Source organism: Euprymna scolopes, chromosome 16 (genome assembly GCF_053919585.1).
Source record: "Euprymna scolopes isolate OS-2025 chromosome 16, ASM5391958v1, whole genome shotgun sequence".
Taxonomy (NCBI): Eukaryota; Metazoa; Mollusca; class Cephalopoda; order Sepiida; family Sepiolidae; genus Euprymna; species Euprymna scolopes.
In genome coordinates, this window is record NC_136497.1 from 84,520,616 (window position 1) to 84,535,887 (window position 15,272).

At 32.0% G+C, this 15,272-nt stretch overlaps 1 pseudogene; it reads left to right on the forward strand.

Moving 5' to 3' along the window:
* The first annotated feature begins 14,125 nt into the window (after nt 1–14,125).
* On the forward strand, nt 14,126–14,244 carry LOC145296593 (5S ribosomal RNA; annotated as a pseudogene).
* Nucleotides 14,245–15,272: the final 1,028 nt, after the last annotated feature.

Genomic DNA, 15,272 nt, shown 5'->3' on the forward strand with positions numbered 1-15,272 from the left:
ATTACTGTTTAGCTTTTCTGCTAATACTAAAACATAAACAATGATACATTTACTACTAGATACAATATGTACCTTTTCAATTCTTTTTCTTGCTTTCTTTGTGGTCGTTGCCGTCAAATGTAAACATCATACGAATAGTTGTTGACGGTATTATATCAGTCGCGGTTTAATGATTAATGCTTGCTTATTTTTTCCTTTATACATCTAATTTTACCTAATAAGTAATTTATGATAACACTTTCTTGTCTCATTCTGATCTTCTACAAGCGGAGGACGATGTTTGCACAAAAGATATATTTCGAGGTTTCATAATTAATGTTTGCTTATTTTTTCGTTATAGATTTTGGACTTATGCATTTACTGAATTAATAACTGAAATAATCATGCGATTATTTAGAAATCCATTCCTAACGTGAGGAGAGGATACCCTTTTGCAACTAATGTATACTTTCACCTAACAAATTAATAACAGATACGGTAAAAACAGAACATTAAATGCTGGTAACTTTTAAATTATTCTGATGTTTCATAAATAGTGACAATTTTTTTTAACAATTCAGCATGTTAATATACATGCATTTCTAAACAATATGTAATTCTGCTAAAAAGCAATCTCTGGTCCCCCCTCGTCTGAACTCCAATCTCTGTTTCCCCCTCGCCAATCTTTCACGAAAAACACCCGTCTAGCTGAATCCACTGTGAAAAATTTCCCCCACTCTTTATCCGTGCCTAAATCAAAACGTGGATTCCATGAACAAAGCTTCTTTCTTAGAACTGCACGCCTGTGGAACTCTGTTCCGTCTGCCTGCTTCCCACCTGACTACAACTTGGATGTCTTCAAGTCCAACGTTAACAAATTCCTAATGAACTGCCCCCTTAAGTAAACACTTCATCAAATCTCCACACTAACGTAATGTACTTGCAATAACCCTTATCCCTGAGTGGCTTCCGGGCCTTGATAAGTGGTGACCACTGTGTAAAAAAAACATATATGGAACCTTTGTAGTCTTCATAGTCGCTTAAAATTATTAAAATTAAATACTGGAACCTTTAAAAATTTACTACGGTTACATTTACCAAAAGGTTTGAGAAATGTTGGCATTTTAACACGCATTGCTAACTGTTTCTTTGTGTACACAGAACTACCCTAAAATGTCAGCAACCATATTTCGCTCTTTTCTTTGCTCTGGGGGGTGGGGGGGGAAACATTCTCAAAATGTACGCATAACGTTGGTTTAAATAACGACAAAATACCGACACGATACTTACCACCAGAATTACCCTAAAATAAAATGAAAATATTTACCAGTACCAATATTTAATTTATTTAATTTCTACTGCTGAGCGATTATCAAGACTGTTTTTTTTATTCCTGATCAGAATTTGAGTTTTGGCACTTTTCTTTCTAGAACTAAATAAACGCTTTCAAATAAGTTAAATCACTTTTTTCAAACAAAATTATTATGCCGGAAGGTTTTATTTATTTTTTATTTATTTTTAGGGGGGGGGCTACGGAAACAATTATTTGTTCCATATATATATATATATATATATATATATATATATATATATATATATATATATATATATATATGTATATATATATACCGAGAAGATAACCGATGACAGACTTGAAATATACTGTCATCGGTAAAAGACAATTTTCTACCATTGCTTTCGCTCATTCTAATGAGTTTTCGAAAACTTGTGTTTTTATTAATTATTTTTCTAATTGACCATTTTTCGTAATTTTTTCCACTTATACTGAATTAGGCATGGCAAATAATTACGTAATGATATTTTCCCTGTACAAACTTTTTTGCAGAAGCAGCCAGTATCTGTAGGTTATCAACCTAAACCCCTAATCAAACAACAAACAACACTGCTGACCATTAGCCATATATATATATATATATATATATATATATATATATATATATATATATATATATATATAAGCATGACATGATTCTAATCTGATTTTTAACCGACAGCATAAAAATTGCGTCCTTCAGACCATGCGATCAATTCTCTCATGTGTACACTATTTAGAGCATAATATCATAAACAACGATCCGAAAAGGTGGAGTTAATGCCTAGCAGGAGAATACCATGGCAACAAAACAGATTGTACACTTCCTTCAAAACAAAGGAAAAATCATGGAAAAATGGTATCATATACTACACTGCTCCCCAATAAATGGAGGATACCTTGAAGGATCATCTCCATACAAGAAGTTAATATCTGCCAATTTGGTCTCATGAAAATATAACAAAATTAAATTCCTTTTTCTTTTTTTTTTCTCCTTTATTTAAAATGCTTATTTGGCTAAGATCTAAGTGTAGTATCTGTTCTCAGCATATCAGCGACCTCAGATGTTTTACTATCCAATAAAATATTGCATATATCTAAAGAAATATAACAATACCAATTTACGACTCTGTATTACAGAATATTAATTTATTAGAAGCTATATATTTATAATGAATTTGCAAACTAAAACAAATTAAATGCGTTTGAGGATACTTGCAGATTATTGTGTATACGATATTTCAACAGACTATGTTACATCTAAAAATTAAATATGTTTTGATAGTAACAGAGTTACAATAGATGAAAAATATTTCTCATTTATTTGTTTAGATATTTCTTTTCTATTTTATTTATTTTTACGTAATCTCAATGTATCTCTATCATATAAAAATCATATATATATATATATATATATATATATATAAGGCGAGCGTATTTCTATGATATATAATATAAAGTAACTATAAAAGTGAAATTGTCTGCCAATGTGTGTGTTTGTGTGTGTACATTTCTCTACCAAACTACTCCGTCATTTTCCGTCTACAAACTCGAGGTTTGACATAAAAGGTATTGAGAGTTGGGGAGATCTTTTCCACCCATGTATTCAGACATGCAGCAAGTTTTTAATCAGTTTTTGACCGAAAATTTGACTGCAAAGAAGGTTAAGTTGAAAGATTTAACCTTTGTAGGCTCTACCAAACTCGTCCGCCAATTTGGGGTCTAAACAATTGAAATTTTAGATGTAGGTTATCTGAACATGAGTCAATATTTTAATATTTTAATATATATATATATATATATATATATATATATATATATGCACATAAAGTAGAGTACAGTACATAGGGCCCGAGTAAAGGCAGGCTGAACTGCTAGCGTGTATATATATATATATATATATATATATATATATATATATATATATATATATATATATATAATTTTAAGGGGATTAACACAACAGTCTAAAGAGCAGAATTTATTTTTATGTATTAGTAAATGCATTAATACAATTAAAAGAAAACAGTGCTCGTTGTATTATAGACATATAATAAGCTCGATAGGCATAGATATCCTAGGGCTATTTTAATATTGAGTAAAATGATTCATCATCTATACTCCTATAAATTCGGTTCTCTTTTGTGTGTATCGGTATTCATATTAAATCCCCTCTTTTCTATTTATTTAAAAAGAAAATACAATTTTCTTATATCTTGGTTGTGGATTGCATTCACTAGCAAACGATCTAGCTAATTTGCATATTCTTTTTAACATTTATTTTTATTAATTCCCTATTAGTTTTTTTCGGTTTTTTAATGGGATGATCATCTTTAGTAAACTATTACCTGTAATTATATTTATCCAGATATTCTACATGATTTATTCTTGCATAATGTTTGCGAAAAAAAGTTTATAGTATACACAAAATTGTTTCCATATATATTTATGTATACGTATATATTTTTGTTAAACAAATCTATCTATCTATATATCTATAAAAGTGAACGTGTCCGTGTGTCTGTCTGTGTACATTTCCCTACGCAATAACTCTGTCAATTTTTAGTCTACATACTCCAAATTTGATATACAGGGTACTGAGATTTGGGAAAATCGACGTGATCTGTTTTCGGCCAGAAATTTGTCTGTTAAAGGGGTCAAAGTTCAAAGATTTGACCTTTGAGAACTCTACCAAATTTCCAAAATACTTGAAATTTTAAATATAGGTTCCTTTGACATGGATCTAACATGATTAGAGCCCAAAACAATAAATATTAAGGGGCATAATAGGGGTCAAAGTTTAAAAAATTGTCTCTCTCTCTCTCTCTCTCTCTATATATATATATATATATATATATATATATATATATATATATCACAATCATAAACTATATATATATATATATATATATATATGTTCAATTTACATAAAGAATTCGCCCTTTTAGTATATAAAACCCTAAACATTCGACCTGATTGTCATTGCACATCCGATTTGAGAAAGCCCGCATAATATGGGTGAAACATCAATCCTCTAGATCTCTCCGACTCTATTTTGATTTCATATTGTCGGATTTTATCTATTTTTAATAATCACACACACACACACACACGCATATATATATATATATATATATATATATATGTGTGTATACATATATATGTGTACATATATATATATATATATATATAGATAGATAGATAGATAGATAGATAGATAGATAGATGTATATATATATCGATATATATATATATATATATATATATAGAGAGAGAGAGAGGGGGGAGGGGGAAGGAAATTTTGTTAAGATCTTTAGAAAAATAAAAAAGAATGTTCCTCCCATATTTTTAGCGGTGCCTGTACTTTTAATTATTTATTCAAAACTAAAAGCGGAAGGCACTTCTTGATAATCTAACGTTGAGAACCACTTAATTTTTTTTTATATCATTCACTTCGATTTCCCATAACTAGTAAAAAATGTCGCTTGAAGTTTGATATAACTTCTCTCTTACCACATGCGTAAAAAGCTAAGCCAGGGATTTTAAATTATTTCGAAGATTATGCTTGTGATGGAAATGAACATGTGGGGTTATTACAGCGATGTTATTAGTTGTCAACCCTCTCGAGGTAGAATTAATGAAAAAGGGGCTAAATTATCAAGAGATAATCACTTTGACGACACTCTTAATGACACTCTTAATAATCATACTGGTAATTGCATTAACCTTAATGATAGCATGACGTCATAGATTGGTAAAGTATTGGCTGTGAGCCCTAAATTACGATCTGATTGGTTTGGAAATCTGCCCTAAGCATTAAATTCGAATCCAACGAATGTAAAACCTTCGACAAGTCTTTCCGCACAACGCCATAACCATATGCGAGTTGACGGCTGTTAAGTGGTTAACACACTAACTGAAAGTCTGTAGATGTCATGTTCGAATCCAGTTCGTTCCAACGAAACATTTTTATCTAAACCCACACCTGACCTTGTGTCTAACATCCTAGAAAAAGGTTAGGCGTTGGCAGTGACGGTAGATAAGTGATTAACGACACGGACTGAAAATCTGGATGTTCGAATCTACTTTGTTCTACAGATACACTTTCGTTAGACCCATATATAACGTTGTGTCTAACATCATAGAGAGAAAGTGAATAATAATATCTGGAACACGTAGTTGCTTATCTGTGGAAGCCTTTACTTCTTTTATTACTTTAAAATTCGTTATAATCCGTTTGGGTTGACGTGTATAACTTTAATCTACGATTTATGTATTCATTCTTTCGCCGACTGCTATCCTCATCGTCATAGCTGCTTTTGTTTAACCACGTTTCGGCCAACTCATCATCTGGCCTTCTTCAGATTAACCAGACCGGGATAAGAATGCTGAGTTTTGTAACTGCATCCCTGCAATTCTGCATTAATTAACATATATGTATGCGTATTTTACGACCGGGTAAAGTCAGGTGGTCTGCTAGTATAGTATAGATAGACGTAAAGACTGGCGTTTGCAGATACGTTACATGGAAAACACAGAAAATTAATGAGTGTTGAGACAAAGCCAGCAGAAAAAAAGTCCACAATATCCAAATAATACATATTTCCAATCTAAAATAATCAGAGACGTAAACATTAAGTAAATGGTTTTAAATTTTATCAAGGTCAGCTTTGGTCACTCGATGTTCCAATATGGTTATAAAATATAAAATTGTAAATTAGAATATTAATCATATCACTTCCTAGACATACCTGCTTTTAATAATGTTATATATTGTAATGAACACAATCTTTTAATGTTTGTACCATGTTCATAAGACAGAATCAGACATGTATACAAACAACAGAATATATGCTTGATCCGCCGAAATTTCTTTCAGATTTGTAAACTTCATAGACATAAGACAATTAATATCGTTAGTTTCTAGACATATTTGATATTAATAACAGTCTGTGTTCAACGCAACACAATTGTTAAAGAGACTTCATTTTTCATATCAGAAATGCAAGCACAAAAGCAACCACCAAATAGGAAAAAAAATCGTTATGTGATTGAGACAAATAATAAACAATAAACAAACATTCGCCATTTTGTTTTGAATATGTTTTACAAAATGAGTTTATTTCCTTATTCAGTGTAGTTTCTTGCATTAATTTTTGTTTTCGTCATGCTTTGATACGCTTAAGAGCATTTTGTCAAAATATCAGCCATTTTCTAAATTGAACAAAAGCTAAAAATATACAGCAAAAAATTGGTTTCTTGTTCTTTTTTTGTTACTTTGTTCTTAAATGAGCGGTCATATTTTCATTTGATCTCTCGTTATTGCTTACATTTCCAAAACGAGGCGCAAAAATCCAACAAACCACAAAATGACTTCCGCTTCCTCTTCCGCTGCGTTCAATGCACAATTCGATGGGACAATTTGTTCGGATATTCATTAAATGACTATCAATCAATTAGTCAAAAGATTCATTTTATATTTTTACTGTCGGGTCGTTGCATAATGTGGTCCGATTCAATTATTCTGTTTAAGAAAAATGAATATTTTACACACAACGCAATTCCCCTTTTCGTTTCAAATAAAAACTGCCTTTTATATTAGAACACAATTCAACTTCTGTTTTTTTTATAATAGAATTGTATTATGGCTAGACGGTCTAGCTTTGAAGGAAGAGAAATATCCAGCTGGTCTCGTAGAATAAAAACCTAGTGAACACGATCCTCACTAGACGTATAATTCATTTAGTTGAATAAATTTGTTTTAGTATAAGATACTGTTAGTTTATTGGGTGACGGGGTACTTATATATTATTTTGATCATCATTACGTGTAAAAATCTGAATATCACATATACACTAGAAGAACGCTCGGGCGGGTTAAGTTAATTCCCCAAACATAACAGTTTCTTACCACTGCTATGTTTCTTTGCGAAAATTATAAAGATGTTAAAACTTATGTTTTGAATCGCTGTTCCAATTGTCATCAAAATCCGATTCTAAAAAATGTCTAAACTGTAAGCGATCTTAAGAAGAAATATAAATTCATGTAATTGATCCTAATTTATATCTAATCCTTATAAATTGTTATAAATATGATTTAATACAAATTTGAAGTTTCAACTGAAGAGTTGTATCCATATTTATGACTCCTAAAACTCTTTAAAAAAACTGCAACGAAACTGAAACTTTAAGGATATTTATTAACGCGTGTCTGATATCTACAGTTTACATTTCTTTAAAATCGAAGAGCTCTCATTCCTTTTTACACGCTTTGAAATAAACCCAACATAAATTTAATAAAGTTCAGATTACGGCCCTTTACACCTAGTAGGTATGTTCCAGAATTCATAATGATCAGTTGGATTATTAAGAGGTTAACTTAATTCATATAAATATACGAGGTGCCTTTCAGACTTGTATTGTACAAGCATGTAAAATTGTCGTAGCCTCTTGAAAATTCAGTACTTATTGCTGTACATCTTATGAGATTACTGACCAATTTTTTTATGATTTCAGACTGATTATCACAGCTGATGAATTTCAAAAATGTTATCTGGACGGGAAGAAACTTAAGAACAACAGCATGCAATAAAAAGTATGTTTTAAATTGCAAAAAATGCCACAGAAACATTTGAAATCCTTCAAACTGCTTTTGGATCTTCTTGCATGAATCGAGCATCAGTTTTTGGAGTGGCATATGAGATTCAATGAAGGCTGGGTGGGTGTTTAATTATGAGAGATGTGGAAGGGGTAAGGACGTCAGAACACCAAAATTGATTGGCAAAATAAAGAATTTCATTGATAAGGACCCTCGTGTGTCTATAGAGACAACACCTGCAAAGTTTGATGTCAGTGTGGGAACTGTGCTCGAACTTATTTTTTTAACATATAATTTTTATTTTTACTTTGTTTTAATTATTTGCTATTTTATTTTTATTTTGACTTTTTAAAGATATACATTTCTTCTTGCTAGTTTTTATTACATTGCTATTATTTTGATTTTTTAGATTATATTTTTTCTCTTTGGATTGTATTTGCTTTTAAAATTTTATTTTGGATTTTTAAACTTATACTATTTTTATTTATTTTTGCTTTGTTTCTTTTGGAACTGTGCGTTTTATAATACTGTGTTATTCTAATAGTAAGCATTTTATTTTTACCATTTTTATTTTTTAATTCTTTATATTTCGTTGCTTCTTTTTCAAATGAGTTGTATATATAATATATATATATATATATTATATATATACAAATCATTAATATATATATATACAAATCATTTGTATATATATATATATATATACAAATCATTTGTGTATATATATATATATATATATATATATATATATATATATATATATATATATATATATATTGTATTTTAAAACTACATATGCTATTTGCTTTTGGGGGGAAATTGTGATATTTTTTTCTTTTTTGTGCGTGTGCAAACTGTACATTAATTTCCTTATTCTTCCATTTTTATTATGTGCCATTTGCTTTACTTCTTTTTGAAATATGCATGTGTTGTCTTTGCTTTTTGTTAATCTATACATTTTATTTTTTGCTTTTTTAACTCTATTTTGCATTGCGTTTTTTTACATCTGCTTGTATGCTATGTATATTGTGATAACATAGTTTTTTTGTTGCTTTACCTTCTAAACTATACATTATAGCTGTGATTTATATATATATATATATATATATATATATATATACATGTTTAGAGGTACGAAATTTATATAATGATTTAAATAAAATGTACAGAAATTTCTCGAGAGCTCTTTCGGCTATCATCTCTTCAGGAGAAATCGATAGCATACAAAACAATATTACTGGTGAAATTAAAGAGCACTACGGGGATATTTGGATGTGCTAAAAAAAAGAAAAAAAAAAGATTAAAAGAAAGATTTAATCTGAAATTACTGCGTTTAAAAGCGAAATTTTGCAGCCGGTGCGTGAATTATACAGTATGTACTGTATTCCTGATTCTTTTCGGTTTGTCGAATGTCTACGTGGGTTGGATTCGAATGTAGAGCCATCCTTTATGTGTTCTTTTGATATCTCTAGTCTTTTTACTAACATACCCTTAGATTAGACGATACATATTTGTACCGACGCGCTTTATGGTGGGCGCCTGACTTCTCCACGCTTTTCCAAAGAGATATTTACTGAATTAATTTTAATGTGCGCCAAATGAGTAGAGTTTAGCTTTGGTGACATTATGTATTGTCATGTCGAGGGGATTCCAATGAGGAGTCCGTTGGCCCCAATTTTAGTAATATTTTTGTCATTTATTACGAATCCGTTTTGTTTAATTCTGCAACAAAACCCACCACATATTTCAGATATGTTGACGACACTTTGGCTATGTTTTCATGGCAAAGTGAAGCGTTCTCTTTTTTTTTTTTTAATAGGTTGAATTCCTTGCATGGGGCTCTTAAGTTCACTATAGAAAGTGAGAAGGACAATTCTTTTCCCTTCTTGGATGTTCTTGTTGGACCTTCAAGAGGGGGATTTCTCACTACCATTTATTAGAAGCCACTTTTACTGGCTTACATGTGAACTGGTCGTCATTTGTACCTAAATCACGCAAGATCGGCTTAATTAATACGCTGGTACATAGAGCTCTCATGATATGTAAACCTAATAGATTAGACTCCGAATTTGATAAGATCAGAGAAATATTTATCAATAATGGTTATCCCTTAGACTTTATTGAAGACTGCATTGACAAGAAGGTGGATGATTTTAAATCCACTAACAAGTTTGAGCCTGCAAATTCCCGGTTTATTTATTTGTTTTAAGTGATTCTACTCTGTTTCCTTGCGTTTGGTATACACTACGAAACCTGATTTTCCTTCTTTTCGCAAAGATAGTTTACCTTACACCCAAAATAGTAATATTGTTTATCAATTTAAATGCCAATGCGATGCTGATTATATTGGCGGAACATCTTTGCATTTGCTAACTCGTATAAACCAGCACGTTCCATCTAAAATCACACAGCGGAGGGTAGGCTCTGGTAGTCTTCCTCCTTCCGTAGCCTTGGACTCTGCCATTGGCCAGCATTTGGTTGACAGTCCATGCTGTACTGATAAATATAAAATAGAGTGGTTCGAGGTATTACACAGAGCAGACTCCAACCCCCATTTAAAGATTCGGGAGTCTGTCTTTATTGCGGTTCGAAAACCTTCTTTATGTCGGCAAAAGGAGACAATGTAAACGTTATTTCTCTTTGGGGAACTTTGACCCCTGTTCCCCCGGTTTCGTTCCCCCCCCTCGCTGTGCCAAGTTTTAGTTTTAGTCACTTTTAAACGCAGTAATTTCAGATTAAATATTTCTTTTAATCGTTTTTTTTTCTTATTTCTGACACATCCAAATATCCCCGTAGTGCTCTTTAATTTCGCCAGTAATATTGTCTTGTATGCTATCGATTTCTCCTGAAGAGATGATAGCCGAAAGAGCTCTCGAGAAATTTCCGTACATTTTATTTTAATCATTATATATATATATATATATATATATATATATATATATATATATATATATATATATATATATATATAGCATAATAACGTTGACATACCGTCAGATACCCGAAGTTAACCAACGTTGAGTCTGGTCAGTAATAAAATTGGTGATTGTTTGGGAATTCCAGTTGCTATATGTGCTACCCGCTTATTTAGGCATTGTTTCCAGTTAGTCGTTTCTCAGACCTTGCAACTGGACCCAAGCAGTGCCGATTCAAAACAGATGTGGCTGCGCCTTGCGCAATCCTGGCCTCATAATTACACGCGCGACTACCCTTACAGGGGGTGACTATTGTCTCTTGAAAATGAGCAAAGACTGATATATATATATATATATATAAAGCTGAATGTCTGTGTGTGTGTGTGTGTGTCTGGTCACGAATATATATATATATGGTTGACTATTTTAAAAAAAACTGATTACATATACTGATAGAAGATGTATCGAGACACAGGAATGGGTATGTTTGATCTGGAGGAACAGTGGTTCATTAAAATTGTGGGGTCTGCGTTCGCGCCCAGTCCACAAAGTATGGAAATAAAAAATTTAAAAATGAAAACAAACGTTTACAAGTGTTTCTGATATAGATTTACATAAGAATACTTTGATAAGTATGTTTTAACTTATATAGGGATGGTATAATAAAATTGTGGGTCTGCGTTCGCGCCTGGCCTCCATAGAATGGAAATAGGCACAAACTTTAATAAAGATTTTTCATATCTATCTGTGTAAGTATACTTTGATAATTATGTTTCAGTTTGAAGAAATATGGTATAATAAAATTATGGGGTGTTCGTTCGCACTTTACCTCTGTAGAATGGAAATTTGTCACAAAGTTTAACAAGTTTTTTTTTTAATATAGATCCATAGAGTATCGTGATCAGTGTTTCAGTGTGAACAGGTATGGTACAATAAATTATAGGGTTTATCTATTTTATTTTTACTTGCATTATATTTTGCTTTGGTTTTGATACCCCCAAATTCAACCCAAATTTACAACCTTTTCTTTTTCATAACCTATTAGACTTTCATAAATCAGAGTCCATTTTCTGTAGGCTGTTTTTGAACCCAGTCAACGACGAGTACTTTTGCTAGTATATATATATATATATATATATATATATATATATACATATATATATATATATATATATATATATATATATATGGGTTTGTGTAAGATAATCTATTTTTAGTGTTTGCATTTTAAGTCATTCAAACATTCATGTATAGGGACATATAATCAAATATTCTGGTAGTGATAAACGCACTTTATTAACGTATACATTCGTTTTGAAATCTGCCCATACCCGAATCACAAATACAAATAAAAATGCCTTCTTCTGGACATATTAAACCCTAGAAGACAACCCTCTTCTCTCGCATCACTGCCATTGCCACAAACCTCAACTCTTCTAAGCCTCCTTATCATTTAGTAAACTGCTCTCCCCTACACCATTCTCCAGCCGAAAATCGTTTTGGTCTTAAGCATTCAACTTTTCGGCCTGTGTCCATTATGGATTCTGGCGCACTTGATCAAGTGGTCAGCGTGACGATGGAGGTATTTCTGACCAGCGCATTAAGCCATGTCCGAAACAATTAGCCGATTGCCCAGTCTATGGGTGTGCTAATACCGACCGGTCAGTGGCCGGTATTAGTACTGACCAAAGCAATTACATAATATGCGCCAGCCAGTACGGACAGCTCTTGGATACCAATTATTTCATTTGACTATATTGCGTGTGACATATGCCGAATCCAGACTAGCGTATACACAAACGCGTCAATCTAGCTATACATGTGCACACACACACACACACACAGTAAACTACATAAACACGCACGGACGCACACAAACGTACACACACGCACGCACACACACGCACGCACACACACGCACGCACACACACACACACACACACACACACACATATATATATATGTGTGTGTGTGTGTGTGTGTATATATTCAATTATTTACATATCACTAGCAAGGACGCCCAACATCACCTGGGATGGAATGATGATCCACGAATGCTTTACACTCCCATATTTTTATTGTCATCGAAATCGGCGCAATTGCCCACTTTTTATTCAACTCGATTTATTGTCTGAATGGCTTTCCTTAAAGTTTAAAATTAAAAAGTTGTGTATCATGGTCAAATTGCGCATTCATTTCGAACACACCCCTGTCATATCAAATAACTAATCATTGATTTTATACATCTAGTCATTTGACTTGCGTGGTAATAAAACTTCTCAATATGAGGCTGTGTAAGGGATTAACTTGGGTCACAATTGCCGGTTCCTTCTTTCATCGGAATATTTCTACTATCGATCATCAATACTTATCGAATACATTCCGTTACAAAACCTATTACCAAACTCTGCCACTCACATAAAGTACCTTCCTGTAAAATTTCATAAAACTCGATCTAACCTTTTTCCTATCCATAGGGAACTCTCTCTCTCGCTCCTTCTCCTCGTCTCTCTCTCTCTCTCCTTAACACACATACTAAAATGCACACAAAGTTCATTTTATATAATAGTAGACAATTGTATCCATATTAAATGTTTAGAAAATATATTTATGTATTGAGTTTCAGTATTTATTTAACTGGGCTCAACCCATAAGCAAGGCTACGTAGTAAATTATGAATATATTTTTATGTCAATTAAGCTATACAGAAATTCCCCATAAATACATTTTATAACTTGCTATACATATGCATATACGCATGTATATATGCATTTATATATGTATGAATATATGTATGTGTATGTATGCATGGATATGTATGTATGTATGTATATATATATATATATATATGTATGTTCACATATGTATGTTTGTATATATATATATATATGCATTTTTGTATACACATATATATATATATATGTATGTATATATATGTATATATATATGTATGTATGTATATATATGTATGTATATATGTATGTATATATATGCATATGCATGCATATATATGCATATATTGATATATATGTGTATATATATGGACATAAATAAATAAATAAATATATATATATATATATATATTACCGTTTTATCTTGGACCATGTTTACGATCGTAAACATGGTCCAACATCCGAAACATATGTAACCAAACAGATAAAACGGTAAAAAAAAATAAAACACATATTTGCTCTGCAATAGTATTGAGCACTCTGTTAATGTTTTTACTAGTTACTAGTTTTAACAAATATAAATATATATATATATATATATATATATATATATATATATATATATATATATACACGGCATAATCACGTTGTTACACCGGTTCCCGTCAGATCACCGATGTTAAGCAACGTTGTGCCTGCTCAGTACTAAAATGGGTGACCAATTTGGGAAGTCCAGGTGCTGTATGTAGGAGGACGTCGACACCTCCCTGCAAAAAGTTGCAAAAACCTAACGTCGTCATCTTCCCTAACGGGGATATACATGTGACTGGAAACCGCTTGTGAATTTCATACTCTCATCATGAAACTTCCTCCTTCGGAGGAAGCCGGTTAAACCCTGATTAGGGTTGGTGCTGACTGCACACACACATATACACACACACATATATATACTTCATTTAATCACCATCATATTATTACGTTCATCGCTCCGTCCGTTAATCATGCTGTGCATCCCTAAAAAAGGAAAGTGGAATATTCCAAAAAGCTGAATATTCCAAATAAACCTTGTCACCCTTGAAATATTTAAAAATAAACCTTGTCACCATTTAAATATGTAAAAAAAATTGGGGTCGTTGTTGAGGCAAAGGTAATAAAAATGATTTGTCTTTCTTGGCCATTTGGCTAAGATCAAAGTGTAATATCAGTTCTTCAGGTGCTACATTTCAATTTCTTCTCTCTCAGTGGAAGGGGAATCCTTTACGACTAAGACAATTTTTCTCCATGTTAAAAAAAACGACCCTGGTGTTTAAATTTATCCCGTGGGGAGGCATTGTGAATAGGTACTATGTTTAATGTAACAAAGTTTTAATATTAAAAAAAGTAACTGGAAAAAGTTATTTCTGATTTAATTACAAAATGCCCTGGAAGTGTTACTCCTGATTAATTATAAAATGCCCTGGAAAATGTCCGTTCTGATTATTGTTTTTTTTTGTTTACTTGCCTCCCCACAGAGGCGGAATTGGACAGGAGGTCGGTTAAAAATTTAGGGGGAAACCAGATCCACAAAAAGGGGCTCTCTGGTCAATAACAAAAATAAGAATTGTATCAGTAATGAAGGATTTCTCCTCCATTAACCAAGACCAAAAAGTAAGCCGAGCGTCGCCGAGGAAATTAAGCCGTCTGACGTAACACAAAGCTAAGCCAATGACAATGTAGCGCGATGGTTTTCAATGTGAAGCGCATTCGCGCGAGTTGAAAATTCAAAGCAGCAGACGA